Source organism: Apus apus, chromosome 14, assembly GCF_020740795.1.
Source record: "Apus apus isolate bApuApu2 chromosome 14, bApuApu2.pri.cur, whole genome shotgun sequence".
Lineage (NCBI taxonomy): Eukaryota > Metazoa > Chordata > Aves > Apodiformes > Apodidae > Apus > Apus apus.
In genome coordinates this window covers 8,635,779-8,643,901 of record NC_067295.1, presented here as the reverse complement: position 1 = coordinate 8,643,901, position 8,123 = coordinate 8,635,779, and positions in this window count along the sequence as shown.

Here is an 8,123-nt window from a genome sequence, read left to right as displayed (position 1 = left end):
CATGGTGAATCCACACCAGAAGATACTCACAGCAAACTGACTGTCTTTTGGTAAATTAAAAGAGAACAGATTCCCCCTTGCAAAGGTATTTGGATGGCTCCTCCTCCTGAACCAGTGACAGGCAACATTAGCCCAAGTTACAGATGGAATTTGATTTCAACCCCAAAACGTAAGTCTAGAAGTAATTTCATTCTCATTAAAAGTGTTGTTCTGGATTCATTCCAGCATGCTGGAAATGAGAACCTGGCCCAGGACACAGGCAGGGACAGGTCAGTTATCAACATATTTTTTTATTATTATTATTTATTTATATCTTTTTTTTTTTTTTTTTTTTTTTTTTAATTCAAGAACAACCAACCTTTGTTACAAATCTCAGTGGCTTCTTCTGGAGGCTGCGTTTGCAACACACATGGTTCCAGGTCCCAGCCACCACTGCAGCACCCAGGTGAGCTCCAATACAACACCAACACAAGACCATCAGGCTGGGGGAAATTCCATTTCAAAAAGCAGCCAGAAGAAGTCATAGCAAACCAGAGATGCCAGGGATGCAGCAGAGATGTGCTGCCCTGTCTGTGTGACAATAACAGGCAATACAATGACCTACAACAGCCATAGCCTTTCCAGGGAGGAGACTCAGCCTTGTGACAGCCAAGACCCCACAGAGCAAGCAGCCAAGCCCCCTGACCCAGCACAGCTCTCACCTGAAGCACAGCCCAGAGAAACTGCCCAAGCAGAGATAGGGCAGATTGGATTTCCAGTTTATTGGTCCAAAAGCCAATCCCCAAAGCACATGATGTAAAACCTGCTCTGCAGCTCTGCCTGGGATTGCCTGGGTGCAAACTCCCAGGGCTACTTTTCCCAGAACAGGAAGTGCCATAGAAGTTAATTTATTTCTCAGTTTCTTTCCCATCTTTTAATCAAATCTGACCTTGGTTTCTGTCTGATGAATCTACACATGAGCTCACCTCTGCTTTGCTTTCTGGGATAGGTGAGCATGGGAAAGACCTTTAGCATATTACAGGGGATACAAGAGACCAGTGACCAACACAAGCTGCCCCGTAAAGCGGATCCTTGAGTTTTGAGAAGTGATGAAGTGCTGAGCTGGAACAGGGCTGAAGCCACAGACCTCAGCGTGCTCCCAGGTGGGTGCTTACTGCCCTGGTCCCAGAGCTCTGTGCTTGGCTTCCTCCTCACCTGTTTGTTTAGAAACCTCTTGCCCAACTCAGGCAATGCTGCCATCCCATAGCTCCCCCCACATCACAATATGGGTCAGAATCCCCAGCAGGCTCAAGCTGCTTGGTGCAGTCTCGGGGAGCTCGAATAAACACCATCGCTAAATCCACTAAATGGATGCTTGTCCACTCAATCTAGAGCTTCAAGCACACATTCAGAGCCTCAGGGCAGACAGGCACACATCTAAAGGCTCCATTTAAAATTAAAGTAAGTGCCTGAGCTACAGGTTAAAATAATTTACATCGTGTGGCCCCAGCTCCCACGCACAATCTCTGCATGCATGGGAGCTCTGCACACTCAAATGCTTGGCTATGACAAGGGGAGGGCACAGACCTGGCCAGGCTCTGCCCCCACACAAGGCCCAGCTCCAAAATTAGCAAAGACTTGTTATTTTCAACAGATCTGCAATAGCAGGCATGGGACTGGAGGCTGGGGGGATGGGGAGTGGGGGGATAGTGCTCAGTGTGCAAAACTAATCTAATCAGGGGGATGTCTGTCTCCCAGCAGAGCTGAGCCACACAAATAGCTGCTTAGCTACAGGGCTGGTCCCCACACCTGGCTCATCCCAAAATCCCCGTAAATGGAATTACCTACAAACCAGTCAATATACTCAGTGCTGCCAAAAAGCTTATTGACTATTGGGCCTTTTTTTCTATAAGCCATTCTCAGCAGAGCTCAGAGCCCTGGCCTGTCAGCTCAGCAGCTAATCAGGCAATGCGCTCTGCAACTTCCTGTGGTATATATATAACCAGCCCGAGATCAGGATTTAATGTAAATCTTACAAAATACGTCACTCAAAGCTTCGAAATTATGTAGTTGGGCACTTCTGCAGAAAGAATGTCCATGGGTGGGACATTAGTGTGGGTTACTCTGCACAGGGTGGGAGAAAGAGAGAGCGAGATGTGGGATACGCAGAGGATGCGTGCATGTACATAAAATAGTTATGATATAATAGCAATGCAATATGTAAATATATATATATGTGCCCATAAAATAGCAAGCTACCCTATAAAAACACAGATACTAAATCCATTACACTAGGGTGCAGCCTTTTGGCACATACCATTCATTGTGTAGGTTCCCTTGGTGAGCACAGACGAGGCTACATCCACTGCTGGAAAATTCAGACATATTCCCCAAATGGCATATTAATAATGAGATCTTTCAGAGGAGGATTCATGACTCAGTCAAGAAGAAAAATGGGTTATTCACTGCACTGAGCCATCTCAGCAAAACAGCAGCTTTTTTTGGGTTTGTTCAGTTTAAACCAAAAAAATGGAGAAAGTAATGAGAGAGATGATGTGGGGCTGTAGCTGCCAGACAATATAAACAGTGAGTCTGTACTGGCATTTTAAAGTTAAAAACTCCACCCTGACAGGCATTTTGTGCCTTGTATGGTTGCATGTTAAAACCAGGAGTAGAAGAAACCGCAAGCATCCTTCACCACTGCCTTACCCTGCTCCACCCAAAGCTACAAACTCACCAGTCCTTCCCCAAAAGTCATATCCTGGGCGTATATAGGGTTAAGGGACCAAGCCCACAAGTGCTGGGATGCTTTGGGAGCCTGATGGCTGTTTCCCTGGCAGTGTCTCCACATGGGACAACCCTGCAGCAGGGAGCACCCAGGGGACCAGCATAATGTGCAACTGAGGGTGAGTTTGCTGTAGATGCAGGATACACCAAAAATGTCAAATCCAAGCAGGGCCCTGTGGGATTGCCAGAGTGGGAGCAGCTCTGTGTTCCCTGTGTGGTTCTGGGGCACAGGGTAGTAAATAAGGCCAAAATCCCAGTCAGGCCAAGTGTGCATGGGAGAACCAGAGGGGCCCCGTGCAAAGCAACACGCAGCCCCCTGGACAGCTACAGCAGGGAACTCGATGGAGTCACTGCAGATGAAGGGCAGGTTACAAAGCTGGCATTTAAGAATTCATTAGCCCTGTTAATCTTATTGCTATTACCAAATTAGAATGGCTTTCACAACCCAGCTAAATCCAGGGTAACTGCCCATATTAGATGAAACTGTTTGTCATTTACATTAGTTCAGCTCTGGCTTGGCCCCATGATGCCATGGGCTGATTTGAAGATTAATAAAGGCCGTGGCCTATCCCTGCTAGCACTTGCCCTCCACACTGATAAAATACCACATTTAATTGCTGTAACTTGACTTTTGCCACTTCCTTCCCCTCCCTCTGCCTGTGACCTTCATGTCTGGTGTCTGCTGGGTGCAACTCAAGGCTGGTGGTGAGAGGATGGAGCAGGTTGACCATGATGGGGGAGACAAAGTCCACAGGCACCAATGCCAGCACCAGTGAGCAGATCAGGAGCCCATAAAGCTGTTACGTCCTCACACAGACAAGCTGCACAAAGCAACTTCTATCTGCAGACCTGCCACAATGTCCTGCCTCCTAATTTAATTATCTCAATAAGATAAAAGAAGAATTACTGGATTAGTGGCAAGTGGATTTTTGCCATTAAACAAATATTTGAGAAGAACACTGAGCTCTTATACCACTGCTGGACTGTGGGTCAATTGACTTTTGGGAATCCATTGCCATTGTGTCTAAATAGTGGCCAAATAAAACTAATTTTGTATTCAGAATAAAGTATAAAAAATAAAATAAAAAAGAAGCCTTCCCATCCTCTTCTACAGCCACCTCTGAAAATTCAAGCCAGCCCTGCAGCACCATCCTTTCCCAGTGCTTTGCAGCGAGTGCCAGCTTTGCAATACTCAAACAACCTATGAGCTAAACCTCCTTTCCTGCCTATCCCATGGCAGATTCCAGAGTGCAGCCAAAGGAGGATATTTTATTTGAGTCCTCTCCACATTACAGAGGCTCAAGCAGAAAGCAGCTCCTGCAAGCCTCCTCTGCCCCATCCTTAGCAAGGTCTCCCATAGCAAGTCACTCAGATTTTGTGTCATCCCAAGCAAATGCACAAATACAGATGGATGTCAGAGGGGATGAGCAAAGCAAGCAGACACTCCCTAGGCTGGGGAGGTGTTACTGGGTTTCTGCAGGAGGGATGCAGTCATGACACACACCACACTACAGCAAAGCTCCCGTTTGGAAATCTGCTTAATAGCAGCAGCAGTCACTCCCATACAGCCCTGACAAACAGCCATCTATTGGCCTCCTGACAAAGAGCTTCACAAACGATGCAATCAAGAGCCCAGTATAATTTTCAAGAAATACAAATGAGCAAATATCTAGTTGCCATGGTAACTTCAAGAGCTGGACTAGACTTTTTTTTTTTTTTGGCAGATTACCAACCACAGCTACGTTGTGCCAAGGCAGCAGGAGTGAGGCACCCAGGACCTCACTCGAGGCCAGAAACCAGCTACTGCTGAGGAGCATCAGCTCTTTGGACAACCTGCCCCAAAACCCTCCACCCTCCCTAACTGACTCCAGGGGATGCACATTCACGGTGCCAGTTGTGATTCATTTCTCTCTCCTGTCACCTGTGTCCTGGCTGTGGCCTCCAAGGCTGACTGGTTTTACAACCAGGAACTGCAGCAGGAATTGCTGTCCTGTTAAATCTGTGCCTTACATCTGATCAACAGCAGCTCTAACAATTTGTGCCCAGGAACAAGAATGTCCAGCCAAGTTACCAAGCCCCTTCCAAACACACCAGTTAACGCAGACCTTCTCCATCCTTTTCAGGTGGCTGTGCCACAGAGCCCCACACCAAAAGGGGGACAGTGCTGCTGACCCATGGACCACCACTGCCCATCAAGGCAGTTTTTGCAGGAAGCCTGGAAATCCTCAACCACAAAAGACAGGAAGGCTTCAGGGGTACCAGTAAGGAGCAATCAACAGCAAAATGGGACCTGGTGCTGGCAGGAGGCAGTGTCTGTGCTGGGCCAGCCTCATCCTGGGTTTCCCCAGGCTGGAGCATCCCCTGGCAGCAACAAGCCTCTCCTGGAGGAAAACTGGCCCCATTTGAAACTTCACTCAGCTTTTGCAAGTATTTCAGGTGCCATCACACACCAGCAGCTTGCACAGTTTATAAATCCACCTTCCATCGTGTATCTGACCCTTCCCTCTCCACCTCAACTGAGCCCCCTGCCCATCCACAGGTGGCTGGGCTCAGCTGTGCCCAGAACATCTCCATTGCCCAGCAGGTTTGTCCCTGCTGGCCCCTGCCATCCCAGTCATTCCCCAGCAGCAGCAGGGAGCAGCTGGTGCAAGGTGGGATGGGAACTCCCCCTGAAAGAACAGGAGGAACACCTTGGTTACACCAATATCCACTGGGACCCACACAGCACGGGTCCAAACCCTGCTCACCTTACTTGTGCCCTGCTGCTTTGTCTCCCCCTGTGGTGCACACTTGGGATGCATCAAAGCTGGGGAGTTTAATGCTTACACCATCACACGGATAGGTAACATCACTCATCATGAGATTTTGTGGCTTGGGGTGGGTTTTTTTGGTGATGAGCCTCACTGCCACAGCTAGTAAATATCTATAATTTATTCACTGAGCTGCTGGAAGCCTTTTTTTTTGGCCTTGAGATATTTTTGTTCCCTGTCAAAGGGAACTGCTCTGCAGCATCTCCCTCCGGGGCAGGAGCTGCTCCACTAGACAGGCAATTAAAACCAAGGGAAACCAGGGGCAGGGAAAGGAGATGCACAAGACAAAGCTCACAATTCAGCCATGCAGGCCTTATCCTCTCAGCAATTTTCAGGGGAAAAAAGGCTTCCTGAATTACCAGAGGAGAGGAAAGCTCAGCCCAGCCCAGCCAGCCATCTGAACAGTCCAGATTAGCAATCAGGGAGGAAAATCCTGGCTGGGCTGTTTGTGCTGGGCAGGCTGCTGCTGGCTGGCACACCAGTGAGCTGCAACAGCACAGCTCCCTGCCCTACACACCCAGCAGCAAATTTCAGAAAATAAAGAATACTAATAGGAAAAAACCCAAAAAGAATCAAAAGGCAAATGCTCCAGACAGGCCCATCTCTCCACCCAGGCCTGGGGGCAAAGTTATCTCTATAGACTGTGAAATGGGGTATAGGAGGGTGAAGACATTTGTCACCAGGAGACAATTCTTTTTGTTCATTCCCAGGCTACCTCACATACTGTTCACACTTACCCCTCTTTTATGCCTTACAAAGGAAAATATTCAGCTCCTAAAAAAAAAAAATAAAAATACAACAAACCTCAGAGACATAAAAGGGCCCTCCAGCATCAGTCACTTGCAAGTGGTGTGCAGGAGAGTCCTGCCACTGCCAGGTTTCCCACTGCCTGGACCGTATGGCAAGGCAGGATGGAGAAATTCAAGGTAACAGGAGAGTTAGGGGCCATGGGACCAGGAGTACTGAAAAATAAAACTAGAAAGTTCAGCCTGAACAGCTGCATCTCCATCTGGCCACTCAAAGCCCAGGACCAACCATGCCACATCTTTCACTGACCACTGACCTCACCAGATCCACTAGAAGTTCAGTAGGAGATTAAAATTGTTGATTTCTGAGTTTTATTTGATTACTGTGAAAGAGAAGACACTAGCAAGGGTTGTTTTTTCAATAAAGATCCTGGAGTCTGAGGAGAAAGCTGGGGGGTTGCAAAACAAAGCCCCTCTTAACTTTGGTCCTGACTTTCAGGCTGTGCATATTCAGTTCTTTTTACCTGGAAATGAAGATGTTAATTGGAGCTGACAGCTTTCAGAGGTTTCCCCATTAGCAATATTTTTAGCCACAGTAGGAACCAAGTCTTCAAATGCTTTCCCAAGGGAAGGTTTTAACCTTTCTCCTGAAACATCTCATGCCACTTGCAGGGAAAAAATAAGGGGGTTTTGGCTCAAGGTGCACTGAGCACTAGTTGTGACAAACTCCCACCTCCTCTGAACAGGGGGCATGAGAAGAAAGGGGAAAAGAACCAGGGGAAAGGCAGCCCTGGGCCTGGAACAGAGCCTGGCACAGAGCAGCAGCATCACCCTGTGGGGCAGCCACCCCTCTGGCACCCCAACCCTTCCTGCTGGGCCAAGCAAGGTCCTGCACAGCAGCTGAGCTCCACCACCGAGACAAGACCACACTGCAGCACCAGGGTTTGGTCACTCAGACACATCCTGTGCCACAGGGATGCCTGACCCTGCTGCCTGGGGCCAGCAGTGGGCACAGGACCCACCCAGGGGCTGTTCTAGGGCAGCAACCAGAAGGGTTCCTCAAGCCCTTTTGCTGCCACATCAACACTTGGTTAGCTTGGCAGCTCCAAGAACAGTTTAGTTTTTTACAGCTGATTCCTTTACATCCTGTTTTTATCTGTATATAATTCACGGGTTTCAGATGACACAAGGACTGAAAATCATGCAACTTGCCTGCTTTCCATATAAATATATGGATAGTGTATGTATGTGTACATATATATATAATCCATTTAAAATACTATATTTTTATTTATATGTGTTACTCATTGATATATATATACTTATAAATACAAAATACATCGTAAGAAATGACAGTGTCTCCTTATTTTAGAAACCTGCTTCAACACACATGATCCACTTACAACACCACCACTACCCCCACCAAGTTTTGCAGTTTCTCTCCAAGTGAAATGTATTTAAACTGAAAGCTGAGATGACACCCAAGGAAGTTGTTAAACACTCCCAGTGGAGCCTGGGTTATTTACCTCATTGTATCCCGTGTAATGACTCTGGAAAGTCTTAGTTTTCAAAGTTGATGTCCCTCTGATGGAGGCCAAACAATTTTATGAGGATGCTTTTTGTCATCTTTGCAGGCAGTGGCCAAGATGGGGCAGCCCAGGGGTGTCAGCCATTTGGGTGCAGTGAGACCCTGGGGCTCTGCCAGAGCAAGGGCAAACAGGACCCATTGCTCCCAGGGGAGGGCAAGAGGCTGGAGGGGAGGCAGCCTCCTCTACATGAGGCTTCTTGTAAAGCCACCTGG